The sequence below is a fragment of the Chionomys nivalis genome, chromosome 18, assembly GCF_950005125.1.
Source record: "Chionomys nivalis chromosome 18, mChiNiv1.1, whole genome shotgun sequence".
Taxonomy (NCBI): domain Eukaryota; kingdom Metazoa; phylum Chordata; class Mammalia; order Rodentia; family Cricetidae; genus Chionomys; species Chionomys nivalis.
The window spans coordinates 11912938-11927620 of NC_080103.1; the positions used below are offsets into that span (position 1 = coordinate 11912938).

A 14683-nucleotide genomic window follows, 5' to 3' on the forward strand; every position below is an offset into this window, starting at 1 on the left:
GACAGGAATAATGATAGCATCCTGGGGTGTTTGGGGGTGGGGATGAACAGCATCTCCAGCATGGAGTGGAGGTAATGTCAGTACATGGTATACATCAGTAACTAACATCAACGTTTAGTTTCCCCTTCCAGGGCACTGTAATACCTCAGTTCTGAACTAAATTCCACATTGGCCTGTTCTCCATTCTTTGCTGGCCCAGAACAGTGGCAGTGAGCAAAAGGCACACGGCACAGAGTTAGGAAGTCTGGCTATTTTTCAGCTGTATGACTTGAGGAAGTCACCTCTTCCTAGGAAGGACAGCACTCGTCACACACTTGATCGACTGTTCTACCCGAACTTTCTGACTTCGTCTTTGCAATACTTCCCATTTGAGGTGAGAAAGCTGAGACCTCAATAAATAACTAACTTAAAAATAAAAATAACCTTCACTGCTACTAAATGCCAAATCTGGGGGCAGGTCCTCACTCATAGCTGTGTTCCGAGTCGCCGTTACCACGAATTGCCCTCATCCCTACCTGTAACGGAGGGGATTGAAGTCTTCGTCTTTGTAAAACCTGCAGTATGTATCAAGCACGAAGTCTTTATTTTATGTCTGATACATGCTCGATTCTATGGAGGATAGCATGCTCTCCCAATATGAACATCCGACATACCAGTCTTAACACTACAAATCCACAAACACACATATGCACCTGTCCTCACCTGCATACACACGTCACATATATCATCTTTGCTGCACGGTTCCGTGGGGGACAATGCTGTTCTTAGGTATCTTCCTGGCCTCTAGAGGTTTTTTTCCCTCCTGGGGTTGGATTTGTACAGTGAAGACCAATGGGAACTAAGGATGTTTACCCCATTTTTCTGTGGTCCACAAGGGTTGGCTCTTCATCCTTCCTATAAGAATATGACAAGTGAGGTACCAGGGCACAGAGCACCCTGGATTGACTTATTAGAAGAACATGCTTTTAAGGAATTTGGAAAGAGGGCAGGAAGCTGTCTCAAGAACAGCCCTTAAAATATATTTGGTGATTAATGAAAGGGCATGAAAAATAAATAAATAACTTCTTTGGCAAATTCGGAAACCTTTTATAAGATGAATCATCAAGCCATTCCCCCAGCTCTCGTTTCTGCTTCTCCGGTGTATAGACAGAGGCTTAATGTACCATTTTTGATTCCTTAATGTAGCTAAGGTCCTTGGCTTCTCATACCATGAGAACCTGGCAGGGAGCAGAGGGCCTCTGTGACTGAGGAAAGAAAGACTCAGAACCCAGTTACAGCACAGCACGCTTACGGGAGAGTTGGGTTAACTTAACCATGTCCTAGCTGTTCTGTGCCCATGTGGCAAGGATGAGTCTCAGAGTGGCTGGGTTTCTTCATGTCTGTCCCAGAACTATCATCCGCTATTATTTAAGTATGATCTACATAGTGAGTATGACCCAGTATTATTTAAGTAAGATCTACAGCCATCACTGTCCTTTGGGGACCAACAGCCTGGGCTCTCCCTAGTAAAGAGCTTTATCTGTGTTGAAAGGAGTCTTCCCAAACAGACTTTCAAACATCCTCAGTGATGGTGGCCGGCCGGCTGGTTCTTTGACACAGGGTCTTTTTCAAGTTCTCCTCAGCATCCACAGGCTTGCTTATTTGCTTATTCGTTTGTTCAGCTGACGCTGGGCTATTCTGAGCTCCATTTGGGTGGGCCTAGGGGAGATAATGTGCTGGCCAAGAAGAAGGGACTGCTTGGCTGCTCTCCGGCGATTCCTGTCCCCCCCCTTGAAGAGCAGGCCATGTGTCATTCTTATCTAAGAAGTGACTGGCTCTCTCTCTCTCTCTCTGAGGGAGGACGAAGGAAGAGAAAATTCAGAAGTAGTTGGTTTAATGCATTTAGTCTTCTTCCAACAAACATCGCATGTCACCCACTAAGGGAACGGGAAGGAGCTAGGTCGGCAGGCAACTCAGAGAGCAGAGCAGCAGAGGTTTACAAGTAGAGGATGGTAAGGAAGGGGGAAAGGCAAATAGCAAGAAGTCTTAGCATTCCTTCAACCAGCGTGCGATGAGCTTTGGATAAGAATGCTAGGCACCATCCTAGGGTTCCACGCAGATCAAGAGTAAGGTGAACTCTGTTCTCCAAGAGGTATGCAGTGCTAGATGAGAAAGAACATGATGGATTTGGAGATGTGTCTCAGGTAAATCCAACATGTTCTCAAGAGTATTTGGATGTAGAAATTAAGAGGAGAGAGAGAGAGAGAGAGAGAGAGAGAGAGAGAGAGAGAGAGAGCTCGGTTAGTGAAGGGTTTACCTTGGGGAACGGCATGAAAGTGGGTGTGATTAACCAGGAAAGAGAACGCAGGTGGTGATTCCGCCTTCCTAAAATGAAGCTAACATGGCTTCTTTGCATGGTTTTGGTTTGCTTGTTTATTTTTTGCTGAAGATGCCTGTGGGAGAGCAAGGATGAGGTGCAGTGGATAACTGCAAGGGGTCTGGAACTCGGGAGAGGCCTGAAGGTGTTAGGGAAGTGGGAGGGTGGGGAACACCTTTGGGGAGGTGAAGGAGTCACTGATTAGAAATCAGTGTGTGATGAGTGATGTGGGTGAGGCAGAGAAACAGGATGAGGAAAGGGAGTAAAATGTAGAGTGTGCACGTGGAAGAATCTGGGAGCCCTGGGTCCTAACCACCAGGCAACCAGGGAAGCCACACATAAGGATCTGAAAATGTAGTCCCTGCACTTGGAAGATGATCATGCAAAACTGCACCCACTCTACTCCTTAGAAACTGCTTTGGCCAAAGTCACAAATGGCTTCAGATGGGCAAAGCTCCGAGGGTGCCTTCCAGCCTATTTCTTGCCTGCCATGCAGCCTGCGTCCTACCTGCTTCCTCTGCAAGGCTGGCATCACTGGCTCCTCAGCGCCTCTTGACATAACTCCGGGGACACTGTCTTTTCTTACTTCTCCCATCTTTCGCCTTTTCTCCCCTTCTGCCTTGTAAGTGAAATACCAAGGATACCCCCAAAGCCACCCTAAGACATTCCATATGCTCTCTGCAGGCGACTTTCGCAGCTTCTACTGCTGCTGCCAACAGATAGCTCCCGAGTTAGTCTCCAGCCCGACACTGCTGACCAGAACCCCTGACGTAGAAAGAAAGGCGTGAAGGTCTGCGGGAACTGAGCTCTAGCTGGAGTTTTCCACCCACAGGCTCCGCTGGCCATCATCATTCATGAAAGAAATCATCCTCATGCCTGGTTCTTCCGCCACAGAGAAAAGGCAGTTTCTAGGGGAAGTTTACTCTCGTGTTTTAAGCTCCTTGAGGCTACAAGTCTCCGGAGATGATTTGACCACAGTGCTTTGCCCTTAAGCACCGCCATCCTAGGACAGAGGTCTACTAGAGAAGTAACTAGGCCTTAAGAGGACAACCAGGACTCTCTAGGAAGACCAGGCACTGGCCGGGGAGGTGGACTCATTAGCATATCTAAAGCTTGATCTGCAGACACTTTCTTAGGAAAGGGGCCAGCCAGTCCAGCCTTAGAGAGGAGCACACAGAAGCCTGCTAATGGTTCTGTGCCTCTGTGAGATGCACACACCTTCGAAGTGTGCTTGCCAGAGCTGCAGTGGAATGTTACGTTTGAAACAGCCAGCCAGCAGCTGAGCAGAAAGGCAGACAGACCTGCTGGGTCACTAGCCACACCGCCCTAGCAGATAAGGCAGAGCAGGGGTGAAGGGGTGGTGGTGGGTGTTGGCTCCTGAGATTGTGGGGGTGGGAGTGAGGGCCCCCAGGGCAAGAACTGATGCAGGAGTACTATCTGCTCTCACTCCCGGTCTCATTATCTTCTTACACACTCTCCTTCCTCCCCAGAGTTAGGCATTGTAGGAGGATCATGTATAAGCCAAGCTTGATGCTTTTAAAAAAATGACCTGTATACCACTAATTGTTGAGCATCTTTATTTTTAAGTAAAATATTTTTTTTTCTCACGGCTTTTACTTGACTTAGGAATAAATGAATGGGTTCCATTTTGTCTCTCCCTCCTAAATTTCCCTTAGGCATAGACCAAGTATGTGTGAAATGTCAGCTCAATTAGGGTATGTTAGAAATTATCTGTGCCTCTGAAAGCAGTCCCGGGTAGAGCGCTCTTCCTGAACTTGCTACTGCAGTAGGGGCAAGAATGATACTCTTGGCTAGGAAATTAAACAACAGAAAAAACGCTTCTCTGAAAAAAACGGTCTCCTAAATTTCATATTGTCTATGAATTCACCTTTATAAGAACCTATTACCACAGCCAGTGGGTTTGGAAAATCCACTTGTTGGAGATAGTGGGTGTCAAGAGAGGGAAGACTACAGGCAGTTTGCTTTTCATTTAAAAAAAAGGGGGGGGGGTGGAGAGGTGACTCAGTGGTCAACTTCCTGCCGAGGACCAGAGTCTTGTTCCCAGCACCTGCATCAGGCAGCTCATCACCGTGGGTCCCTGCATTCGTGTGTACAGATTGCCCCCTACACTCAATTTAAAAGTAAAAAAGTGTAAATATTCTTAATTAAAAGGAGGAAAAACAGAATATGATACTCCTTTGTGACGTGAAATAAAATTCAAGAACAGTCCCTTCAGAAGTGGGAAATCCTTCCCACATAGGAAGAGGCTCTGGGCCCTTCTGGGGCTTCCCCATCACACAGTCCCTGTTTCCCACAGGGCCTAATTTACACCCCCAGCCCCCACCCCCAGCCCAGCATCCATAGAAGATGAGATAATAGGGCACCTGATGCAATAGCCTGGGGTATCCAAAACCCTTCTGACTGTAGATTTTCCCCCAAATCATCTCTCTCTCTCTCTCTCTCTCTCTCTCTCTCTCTCTCTCTCTCTCTCTCTCTCACACACACACACACACACACACACAAACACACCAACACCATTTTAAACACGAGGCTCACAGCTAGGCTTATATGGAAAGGACAATAAACAGAGGCACTTAAGCTTTCAGAACCGTCCCCTCCCCTTCGTGGGCTCCTTCTGAGGACCCACATCTAAGGAAGTTTATCATCCGGAGCTCCCTCTCCCAATTGGCCTGGACTCAGCCCTGCAGGTACAGTTCATCTTCAATTAACTAGTCAGTTTCACCTGAAGGATGGGCCCTACAGGTATTCGGTGCAGATGAATGCTGAAAGGGCTAGAGTCATGGAAACACAGTCATGCTTCCCGTGTGTTTACTACTAACATATTGGGCACTGCTCTCTCTCGATGTAGGTTTTTTTTTTTTTTTGGTTGTTATTGTTATTTTGTTTGTTTGTTTTTGTTTTTTTGAGACAGGGTTTCTCTGTGTAGCCTTTTCTCTGTGTAGCTTTTGAGCCTGTCCTGGAACTCACTTTGAAGACTGGCCTCAAACTCATAGAGATCTGCTTGCCTCTGCCTCCTGAATGCTGGAATTAAAGGTGTGTGCCACCACCACCTGGCTTTTCATTTGTTTTTTGAGACAGGGTTTCTCTGTGTAGTCCTGGTTGTCCTAGAGCTCACTCTGTAGACCAGGCTGGCCTCGAACTCACAAAGATCTGCATGCCTCTGCCTCCTGAGTGTTGAGATTAAAGGTGAGCCACCACCACCACCTGGCCTTTCTTGGTGTGTTTTTATACCAACAAGACACTCAATGTCTTCATGATAAACTTTAAAATTCATTTTACTTTTATTTGTTTATTTTGAGACAAGGTCTCTCTTTGTAGCTCTAGAATTTGCTTTGTAAACCAGACTGCCTTTAAACTCAAAGAGATCTGCCCACATTTGCCCCTCTAGAGACACCGTGCCCGGCTCTCATTTCTTTATTGTGTTAGTACACTGGTCGTTTGATTGTGGATTCTCAGTGAAGGGATAAGAATTTTAAGAAACAGTAATTTGAGATTTTAGCAACTAAAATGAATTGCAGGCATTGTGTTGATCATCCAGGAATAGCCAGCAGTTGGGACAGATAGGGTGGAGGAGGTCTGGCCAGAGAAAAAAGAATGAAATCCACCAGGCACCTACTACATGCCAAGATCTATGTACCAAAGCCATTACATCCACACAACCCCCAATCCCTAGGGACAATAGTCCCATCCCAAACGTCCTGGCAGTTTGCAGCAAGATCCCATAGTTTATGATTTAAACTTCTATGTGGAAAGGAACAAGACCAGGCCCAGGGGATGGAGCTGGGCCTGGGGAGTTTATTCCAGTTCTGTGTTACTGAGTACTCCAGCCCTGAGGCATTCGGCATTCAGCCTTCGCACACGGGATGCCATAGAGGTGCAAAGCAAGGGTGTGCCCGTTCACCTTCCAGCACAAGCCCAGCAGTCCCAGGGACCCAGCATGAGGAACAATGTCAGTTGGCAATGCAGGCAGCTTGAGTTGTGTCTCAGGCAATGTTTCTTCCTTAGTAAATGGTATTAGGAGTCCAGCAAGAGGGACAGACACCTCTGCCACCCACAGTGACACCGAGATCAGCACTGAAGAGATGTCTGGGATGGAGTGGGTACCACTTTAGGCTTAAGTTTTCTCACGTTGAAAAGTTAGGATGTTGGAAGAGACAATAGCTAACGTCCTTCCAGCTCTTGTTATTCTACGGTTTCGTCTTAAGAAGTCCGGATGGTTGGGGCTGGAGAGATGGCTCAGTAGTTAAGAATACCGACTGCTCATCCAGAGGACCCAGGTTCAATTCCCAGCACCCACACGACAGCACACGACGGTCTGTAACTCCAAGATCTGACACCTTCACACAGACATACACGCAGGCTAAACACCAAAGCACATAAAACAAAAAATAATAAATCAAAACAACAACAACAAAAGAAGTCCTGATGGTTTGGTCATGATTGTTAATTCAACTGAACTTAGAGTTGGCTAGAAGACATACTTCTGGTCAATAAGAGGAAGACCCATTCTGAGTGTGGGTGACACTATCCTGGAGTCCCAGAAAGACGGAAAAAGGAGAAAGCAACCAACACAAGCACTCATGAGTCTGCTTCCTCACTGCAGGGGACTGTGACCAGCACTCATGTCTCTGATCCTCACTGCAGGGGGCTGTGACCAACACTCACTGCAGGGGGGCTGTGACCAGCACTCACGTGTCTGCTCCTCACTGCAGGGGGACTGTTCTAGCCTCTTATGCGCCTGCTGCCTCTCCGGCTATTCTGGACTTTCTCCCCTCAAGCAGCCCTTCCTTAACTGCTTTTATTCAGGGTCTGTGACAGCAGTGAGGACAAGTGGCTAATGAGGAGCAAATGGAAGGTGTTTGTCAACCGAGTAACGGCATGTTGGTTTTCATTATGGCTATAAGGTTATGAAAAATGGTATTTGAAAAACTCCACCAAGGTCCTGTCTGCTAGAATTTTTCATAAATGTGGACATATTCCCTACATGTGCTATCCAATATGCGAGCCACTGACTACATTAGGCTATATCAATATTTAAAATAAAGGCAATATGGCTAAGATACTGATATTTAATATCTAATTTCATCCTAATTATTTTACACTTCAGTGGCTCTATGTGGCCAGCGACTGACTACCACGCTAGACAGGACAAACATCACCTTTATTTAAGCCAGGCACCAGGTACAGAGATCAAAGACGACAGTCAAGGGTGGAGGGCGGCTTAGGGGTGAAGCATGAAGGCAGGCATGGGTTTGATTTAGGTAGTTCACAAACAGAGCGCAATTGTCATTTAGGTCTTCTAAAGAGGACACTCACATTTTGTGATGAAGACAGTGGTAATAGGTTCTTTGCAGCTACATAGAACTTTATGCCCTGCAGAGGGCTCTCTTGGGGTGTAGTCTGAGCTTCCGCGTAGCTCTGGCCGCAGAAAACAAGTACCAGTTTCTCATTTTATAGACGAGGAAATCTAGACTCGGATATTTGCCTAAGGCCACAGACTTCAAAGAGTGAGGAAGGAATATTCTGAACCAAGCTTGAGACTTCATTTTTCTCTAGTTCCTTTCCACAGACAAGGTGACTTCTAAGCCCCGCCCCTAAGCCCCACCTACCCACCATCACCTCCCAGCCCACCTCCCCCCTCAAGCGCCCCCCTTCTCCTTGGAAATAGCAACACATTATAAAATGTGTTTAAATATAAGAAGGGGAGACATGAGGAAGGCAAGGGACAGGAGGGCCTTCTGACAAAGAACTGAAGCTTGAAGAAATCAAGACTCATGAGCAAGAGAAAGGGTAAAAAACTAAGTCCCCCCTAAGCACTGTGAGCCGCTGTCCACGGAAAAGCCAGCATTCCCCCGCCCTTTGGTCTGGTGAGATCTTGGAACCAGATTGTGTCCCAAAGATGTTTCCAAAAGACACAGTCCCATCAGAAAGAAAGATCCGTCCCCCATCCCACTGAGCATTCTGCAAAGGACTTCAGCACATGGCTCTGGGACCACTCAGGCCGAACTTGAACACCAGACCTGACGCTCTTCGAGGGGTGTACTACCTCCTAGTCTCGGTTTCCTGCCCTGCAAAGGCAGGGAGTTGCTTCTCTTCCATCTTACATAGTCATGGGATGCATTAACGGAGACACACTGCGAAGCCCTGGAGCATAGTGTTTGTGAGTGGTAGTTATTAATATTTTACACGATCTAGGCACTGCAGATTCTTGTGGATTCTAAAATAGGACCCGCAGAAACGACTTTCAGACAAGGTAGCCTGGAAAAGATCCCTACAAGACAAAGGGCCTTGGCTTGGATATCGAAGGTGAACGCGGATGGACGCCTGCAGGTTCTAAACAGTTGCTGGTAGGATCTCTTGACTTTTCGTCTCCTTGTGCAAGGATGTCAAACTTTGTTTCCATTCTTCCCAAGTTCTAGCCCTACATATGCAAGCACTTTTTGTCTAATTTACCCAAATGCTGCCACTTAGAACTGCACGCACCCTGCACACAGAGATCCCTCTTGTTCACACTGATTAGCTGTCCAGTACCTGGTATGTACTGGGCGGTTTTTGTTTTGTTTGTTGTTTTTATTCCGCTGTTGATGTTTGTTTTGTGTCTTAGATTTATTTTCATTTTGTGTGTCTGACTGCTTCGCTGCCTGTCTGTCTGTCCTTCACGTGCATGCACTGCCTGTGGAAGCCAGAAGAGGGTGTAAGATCTGCTTGAGACTGGGGTTCTGGACAGTTGCGAGCCACCATGTGAATACTGGAATTGAACCTAAGCCCTCTGAAAGAGCAGTCAGTGCTCTTAAACACCGACCTGCTACAGACTGTGTAGGGTAAGTTCTGTGCCGAATAACAGAGAGGGAAAGGACATGGCAGTGTCTGCGAGTGACAAGTGACCTATTAGGAAAGGTCTCCATGAAGAGGTGACAGTGCTAGCCTGCCTAAGGAGAGCCAGCCCTGTGAAGATCCAAGAGCAGAAAGCTATGGACAGGGAGGGTCAGACACGCAAAGGCCCTGAGACGGAAATGAACTTGGCTGGTGTGTTTGAGGGGCCGAAAAGGCTGAAGTTGGAGCACCGAGGGTTAAGAGAGGAGGTGGGAGCAAAGTCGGGCAGGTATATGGGGTTTATGCCAGGCCACGGGAAGGAGTCTGGATTTTGCTCTAAATGCAGTGAGAGCCATTTGGACATTAAGCGGGAGAACAATGAGATCTATGCTGCCTTTTAAAAAGATTACTCTTAATCCAGTCACCCTCTGTCTGGACTCATGTGTGTGTACAAGTGCCTGCCTGGAGGCTCCCGAGAGCATCCCCACGCTGCCAGTTACCTGCCTTTGTCTCCCCACCCCCGTGCAAACTGTTGCTGGATCTCAGCACCTTCCTCAGCCGTGCTCCCAGAGTGCGGACTTCCCTCTGTACAGCCAACACCCCGATGCCAGCCGGCCCTTGAGTAAAGGGTCGTTTGAGTCATCTCTCCTGCTCAAGAACTTTCAATAGCTCTCCAGCTCCCAGGAAACCAAACTGCAACTCTCTCACTCTCCACCGAGAAGATCCCAACTCAGTTCGTCCACTTTTCTCTACATTCACCTGCACGCATCATGTAGCGACCTGCACACATCCTGTAGCGACTTGGCCTTCTTGAGCATGGCTTGTTTGTACTTGAGCAGTTTTCTGGCTCGGCACTGACACTTCCCCCAGTTATGTCGGCTGGCATCCTGTGCTATGCATTCCCTGGGGCTTAGTGATGCCGTCTCTCCTTGCTGTTCTCTTGCCGATCATATGTGGTCCTTCCGCAGGACTTTACCTGAGCCCTTTAAAGCATTTGCTGCATTCTTCCATGTTTTATAGCTGTCTGTGTGCATGCCTCACTCCCCTCCTAGGCCAGTGTCTTGAGGATGGGGACAGAATCCTCTTCCCTCTTTCTGCCTGTTAGTACCTAGTAGAGCGTGGCATGCAGGCGGGGTTTGGTAAACACATGCTGAATGAACCAGTGAGCAAACGAACAAATAGACAAACAGATCCTAAAATTCGCCTTTGGGCCACGTGGCTCATTTTAGAAAGTTGTGGATAATCATAAAAGGGAGTGAGGAGAGGTGACCTTCTAATCTTTACAACGGTGTTTTCAGGGCTTGGGGGACCACAACAAGTATGGAACTCATTCTCCATCGTCTTCCATGGATGGCAGGAAAGGCCACCTGGGAGTTGCAGAGAATTACACACTGTGCCCACAGTGCCCTAGGACCCAGGTTCTGGTGTCTGTGGCTCCTGCTACTCACAGTCCTTCCATCCTAATTTAGTGGGTTTCTGGGAAATAATGTAAAACCATTTCTCTCAGCAATTAATTTTGAGTTGAGCAGATCCTTTCCAGAAAAAAAAAGAAGAAAAGGATAAAAGTTTCAGCTAGTTCCCCGATTCTTTGGTCTTGTATTAGCATTCCTGAAAGCCTGAATTAGTGTGGTGGGGTTTACCTCAATCAATAGAGCTGCAGAGTTCATTTATCTTAAGTGACTTTGCTTTGGAGAGAGGTGCTGATGAGCAGAGGGTGGATAGCGCCTCTCCTCTGGGAGGGACAAGGCTGGCTTTCCCCCTTTGCCACCCCTTGCCTTACACAAAGACCTTGACTCTTTATGAGTAAGACAGGAACTCCATATCTCTATGGCTATTGAAATCCCACATACTTCTAGTACGTTGTTTAGTTGCAAGCCATCTGTTATTAATTATGTCTGAGAATCATAAAGAACCAATGAAGAGTTCCTTGCTAGTGCTCCTTTTTAAAAGCTTAAAATACCCAGCCCAAAAGCTTAAGATTACCCGTGATAGTTCCTTTGGTGAGGAAGAAACCTGGCGGCTGCTGCTTCCTGCTCGTGAGCTGTCTCACCTTGGACGCTCACCTATCCTATATCTCTCTTGCTTACAAACAACCTGTTGAAATAGATGGTGTTTGTGTGTATGGTGCTTACATTCATTTTCCCGTCTCTAATTTCACACGGGTGACTTAGTCTGAAATTTGCAGCGCAACCAGCATGGCTCAGTGAAGGACGCCTGCTGTGGAATATTAGTTTAAGATGTGTTACATTTGTTTATGCTGTGGAATATTTGCTTAATGATGCATTCTTTTATGTTCCATTTGTTTAACTCTGTAAAGCTGTATTTACTTTGCCTGTCTAAAACACCTGATTGGTCTGATAAAGAGCTGAATGGCCAATAACTAGGCAGGAGAGAGAACTAGGCCGGGCTGGCAGGCAAAGAGAATAAAGAGGGAGGAGCAAGAAAAGGAGAGGAGAGGGCTGGAGAGATGGCTCAGTGGTTAAGAGCATCGCCTGCTCTTCCAAAGGTCCTGAGTTCAATTCCTGGCAACCACATGGTGGCTGACAACCATCTGTAATGAGGTCTGGCACACCTGCAGACATACAGACAGATACATAATAAATAAATAAATAAATATTTTTTTTTGAAAAAAAAGGAGAGGAGGATGCCAGAAGGCCAACCACCCAGTCACGCAACCAGTCACAGAGTAAGAAGGAAAGAAAGGTAGAATAGAGAAAGGTAAAATCTCAGAGTCAAAAGGTAGCCATAAGGGGCTGGAGAGATGGCTCAGCGGTTAAGAGCATTGCCTGCTCTTCCAAAGGCCCTGAGTTCAATTCCCAGCAACCACATGGTGGCTCACAACCATCTGTAATGGGGTCTGGTGCCCTCTTCTGGCCTTCAGGCATACACACAGAAAGAATATTGTATACATACTAAATAAATAAATTAAAAAAAAAGGTGGCCATAAAGGATAATTTAAGAAAAGCTGGCTAGAAACAAGCCGAGCTAAGGCCGAGCATTCATAAGTAAGAGTAAGTCTCTTTGTATTTACTTGAGAGCGGGGTGGCAGGTCCCAAAGAGTTAAAAACAAAACAAAAACAAAACAAAACAAAACTACAGACATTCTTCCTGACTGATTTCTAGAAGGTTGTACTGAATATGTATATGAATATGTATTTATTTCCAAGAGTTTAGTAACTAGGTTTATTTATTTATTTATTTATTTTTTAACCAGGTTTGTCGTCTTTGGGTTCTAATTCCTGGTCTTTTTATTTTGAGACAGGTTCTCACCATGTACCTCTGGCTGTCTGGGAATTCACTATGTGCACCAGGCTAGCCTTGAACTCACAGAGACCTGCCTGCCTTTGCCCCCCAAGTGCTGGGACTAAAGGAGTGTGCCACCATACCTGACCTAATTCCTGGTTTTACAATTGTTCCATAGCCCAGGAAGTCCCCGCAGTAATCTTTTTCAAGAGCGATTGTACTACTTTTGTATTTCAGAGTGTTAACAGGAAGGTAAGCTCTGGGTTCTGTTCTCGGAGATGAGTGAGGGGTCCACTCTCCTGCCGTTGACTCTCACTGGGGTCAGAAGTGCTCCCGGGCGTCCCGAGAGAGCTGTCACCAGTTAAATCAGAAGGGCACACCTGGTATACGCACGCTACAAGCGACTACAGTGGCATGAGAGATGTATGGCATCTGTCACTCTCCCACACTGGCTGGAGAATGTGAGGGGTGACAGCTGAGTCAGGCGATCCGATCAATTAACAACTACAAGATTCTTCTAATGTTCCAAGCTCACCCTGCTCCATTTAAATAGCAAGGATTTGGTTAAAGCTATAAAAGATTTTTTTGGATAGATCATTGGAAGATGAAAATTAGGGATGATCTTTGGCTAAAGATCACATCACAAAGCTGATTCTTAAGCTGCTGACAGAATTTTTAGAAAATTCTCATTTAAGAGCACTATAAAATTGGGGCCGGTACCGGGCTTTGGTGGCGCACGCCTTTAATCCCAGCTCTTGGGAGGCAGAGGCAGGTGGATCTCCGAGAACTCAAGGCCAGCCTGGTCTACAAAGCGAGTTCCAGGACAGCCATGGCGATTACAAAGAGAAATCCTGTCTTGAGAAACTTAAAAAAAAGGCAGCTGGAGAGACAGCTCAGTAGTTAAGAGCATTTGCTGCTCTTCCAGAGGACCGGGTTGGATTTCCAGTACTGCATGGTGACTCACAAACTGTTTGTAACTCCAGTTCCAGGGCCTCTGACACCCTCTTCTGGTTTCCATTGGGACCAGGCTCACACATGTGCACACACACACACACACACACACACACACACACACACGCAGGCAGAACACTCATACATATAAAATAAAAATGAACTCGCTCCATAGACCTGGCTGTCCTTAAACTCAGAGGTCTGTGTGCCTCTGCCTCCTGAGTGCTGGGGTTAAAGGTGTGCACTACCACCACCCAACTTTGTTTTTTGTTTTTTTTTTTTTTTTTTTCTTTTTGGTCTTTTCGAGACAGGGTTTCTCTGTGGTTTTGGAGCCTGTCCTGGAACTAGCTCTTGTAGACCAGGCTGGTCTCGAACTCACAGAGATTCGCCTGCCTCTGCCTCCCAAGTGCTGGGATTAAAGGCGTGCGCCACCACCGCCCGGCCCACCACCCAACTTTGAAAAAAATATTTTTTTTAAAGTTCTTTCATCTTTTCTTTCTTTTTATTGTTCTTATTGAGCTATATATTTTTCTCTGCTCCTCTCCCCTTCCCTTCCACCCTCTCCTGTGGTCCCCATGCTCCCAATTTACTCAGGAGATCTTGTCTTTTTTTACTTCCCATGTAGATTAGATCCACGTATGTGTCTCTTAGGGTTCTCTTTGTTGTCTAGGTTCACTGGGATTGTGAACTGCAGGCTGGTTTGAAAACATATTTTTAAAGAACTCTATAAGATTGAAAGAAAGGCTACCAAAACCAAGCAGCAAAACCAAAACAAACGACTCTCAAAATGTCAAATCTGAGGCTCAGGAGTTAAGAGAGGATAAGACTCTTACAGAGGGCCTGAGTTTATTTCCCAGAGCTCACATGAGACTTAAAACCTGTAACTCCAGCTCCAGGAGATCAGGAGCCTCTGACCTCTTCAGCCACACCTCTAACCTCAGCACTTGTAAGGCAGAGCAGAGCCAGGTGAATCTGTGAGGCCAGCCTGGTCTGTGTAGTGAGTGCCAGGCCGGCCAGAGTTACATAGTGAGAACCTGTCTCAAAAAAAAAAAAAAGCAATTTATATTCAGAGGAATACGCTAGCACTTATTAAACATATAGACGGGCATTCAAGGAGTACTCAGCACACTGTTATCCACTTTTCCTCTTCTAGAGAGTCATCTCACAACCTGTTGAAGGAAAGACAGGCCCTCCAGAGCTAATCAGTGAAAGTGGCCTGCAGATCCCCGGTACGGAAAATTGAGGAGAGAGGTTACATCCGTCTAATCTTACATGCATTTCCATTCTGTCTGCACACAC

At 46.5% G+C, this 14683-nt stretch overlaps 1 protein-coding gene and 1 non-coding gene across 3 annotated transcripts in view; one reads left to right on the plus strand and one right to left on the minus strand.

The window, feature by feature from the left end:
• The window catches only part of LOC130889602 (uncharacterized), a 74393-nt gene that overhangs the window by 42855 nt on the left and 16855 nt on the right, over positions 1–14683 (minus strand). The gene's annotated exons all lie outside the window — the stretch shown is intronic.
• LOC130890265 (small nucleolar RNA SNORD71) lies at positions 13024–13109 on the plus strand. The gene has a single exon (XR_009058710.1). It is a non-coding gene; the product is annotated as a small nucleolar RNA SNORD71 (small nucleolar RNA).